At 40.9% G+C, this 2,386-nt stretch overlaps 1 pseudogene; it reads left to right on the forward strand.

The window, feature by feature from the left end:
- Positions 1-639: 639 nt before the first annotated feature.
- LOC113255973 (small nuclear ribonucleoprotein G-like) lies at positions 640-949 on the forward strand (annotated as a pseudogene).
- Positions 950-2,386: the final 1,437 nt, after the last annotated feature.

The following is a 2,386-nucleotide window of genomic DNA, read 5'->3' on the forward strand; positions in this document are numbered from 1 at the left end:
TCAGGCTCCTCTGCTATGAGCCTGCTTCTTCCTCTCCCACTCCCCCTGCTTGTGTTCCCTCTCTTGCTGGCTGTCTCTCTCTGTCTAATAAATAAATAAATCTTTAAAAAAAAATCAGTTGTGTTTCTATATACTACCAATGAACTTTCCAAAAATAATCCTATTTATAATAGCACCAAAAAGAATTTTAAAAATTATTAGGAGTAAACTTAACCTTTCGAGGTAAAAGGCTTTTATACTGAAAGCTACAAAACATTGTTGAAAGGCATTAAATAAGACATAGCATATAGATTTAGACAGAAAGACATCCTGTGCTCACTGATTGGAAGAATTAATAGTGTTAAATGTCCATTGTACCCAAAGTGGTCTACAGATTCAGTGCACTCTCTAACATGGAATCTACAAGGGGCACGTGATGAATGGCTGAGCTGAGGTGGAAGAGCATGAGTGACAGGTGGCAATGACCCAGAGGGCAACAGTTTCCAGGGCTGAGTGTCCCAGGCACATTAGCCTGGAAGGAATGATTGTTGGATATATCCGAGCTACTTTCCTCTTTAAAAACCTCTGATGATACTGCGAGAGTTTAAAGGGACCATGATCTCCATTTCAAAGCAGCTCTAGGACCACTGAGTAGACACCATGAGCAAAAGTCACCCTCTCGAGTTGAAACAATTTAAGGATAAGAAGGCATCATTGAAATTGAACAGTAGCAGACATGTCCAAGGAATATCGAGGGGATTTGATCTTTTTATGGTCTTGTGATAGATGAATGTTTGGCGATCATCACAACTTGGGGCGACTGAGCAGCACTGAAATGGTAGTAATACAAGGAAGCAGTGTCATCACGTTAGAAACCTTGGAGAGAGTAGAAATAATGGCTGTGTTCACCAAAGAAATCAATCATTTCTGCATGTCCCCTCTCCAAATGGCCTGTTTCACCAAGATGTAGAAATTCAATTGTAAACACTTGTCATATTAAATTTTTAATTTTTTTTTTTTTTTTTTTTGAGAGAGAGAGCATGAGCAGGGGTGGGAGAGATGCAGAGGGAGAGGGAGTGAGAGACTCTTAAGCAGGCTCCATGCTCAGTGGGGTTTCTGAGCCCAACTCAGGGCTCCATCTCCCCACCCTGAGATCGTGACCTAAGCCCAAATCAAGAATCAGATGACTTAACCTACTGCACCACTCAGGCACCCCTGTCATATTAAATTTTTTATTAAAATTGAAACACCCAAAACTCTGCTAACATCAGGTCCAAAATTCTCTGACTGACAAAAAATTCTCCATCATTTGGTCCCAATCCACCTTTCTCATCACTTCACGCACGCAACCCTTTTCCAGTATGTATCATACTAGAGTCACACTAGGCCATTCATGGATTCCCTCAGCACGCCGGCACTTTAACAACTCCATGCCTTTGCTCTAGCTATTCTCTGCCTGCAATGCCTGTCTTTTCCCCTCCATCCAGCAAATTCTTATCCCCATTTGAAAAGTACTTATTCCCATTTGTGAAGCCTTCATGGCTCACTTACTTGCAGTGTGAAGACTTCACGGCTCACTTACCGAGATAGTTTGTCTCTCATTCCCCTGCTCTGCATTGCATTATATTCCAATTATTTGTTTGCATGTCTGCCTTTGTGCTGAGACAGGGAGCTCCTTGAAAGCTAGTTTTAATATTCTGGTGCTTAAGCAGAATTGGCAAAAAGGCAAATAACCCGTGATGCTACATTTAAAGCCATTATAGCAGTATTTTGTCCTGCATTCTCTCTTGCTGTGCCATTTTTTTTCCTGCACTTATCCCTTTCCAGCTGAATCTTTCATTTTGCTACTCTCAGACCCAAACACAGGAGAAAACATCTCTCTATGCAAGGTTGATAAGCTTATCTGTAAGAAGGGCCAAATAAATGTTTCAGCTGTGTTTTTAAATTATTGAATACCCGCACCACAAAAATCCAAAAAGAGAACTTTTCAATCCCAGGACCATTTTCAGGGAAATGTAACTAGCATGTTTTAACTGACGTTTAACTTACCAACAGAATGTACTTTTAGGGGATACCTGGGTGGCTCAGTCAGCTAAGCAGCTGCCTTCAGCTCGGGTCATGATCCCGGGGTCCTGGGATCAAGTCCCATATGGGTCTCCTTGTTCAGAGGGGACCGTGCTTCTCCTTCTGCCTGCAGCTTCCCCTGCTTGTGTGCTTGCTCATTCTCTCTCCCTCTCTCTGACAAATAAATAAATAAAGTCTTTTAAAAAATGTACTTTTAGTTGTTATGTTCCAAATGGGATGTACTTCCTTAAGAAGAGGAGCGTTCTATTTTCTATTATCAGGGTGTTGTTTTGCCAACTGAAACTTGAAACATAATAATAATAATAATAATAATAATAAAACT

This window comes from Ursus arctos, unplaced genomic scaffold (assembly GCF_023065955.2).
Source record: "Ursus arctos isolate Adak ecotype North America unplaced genomic scaffold, UrsArc2.0 scaffold_21, whole genome shotgun sequence".
Taxonomy (NCBI): Eukaryota; Metazoa; Chordata; class Mammalia; order Carnivora; family Ursidae; genus Ursus; species Ursus arctos.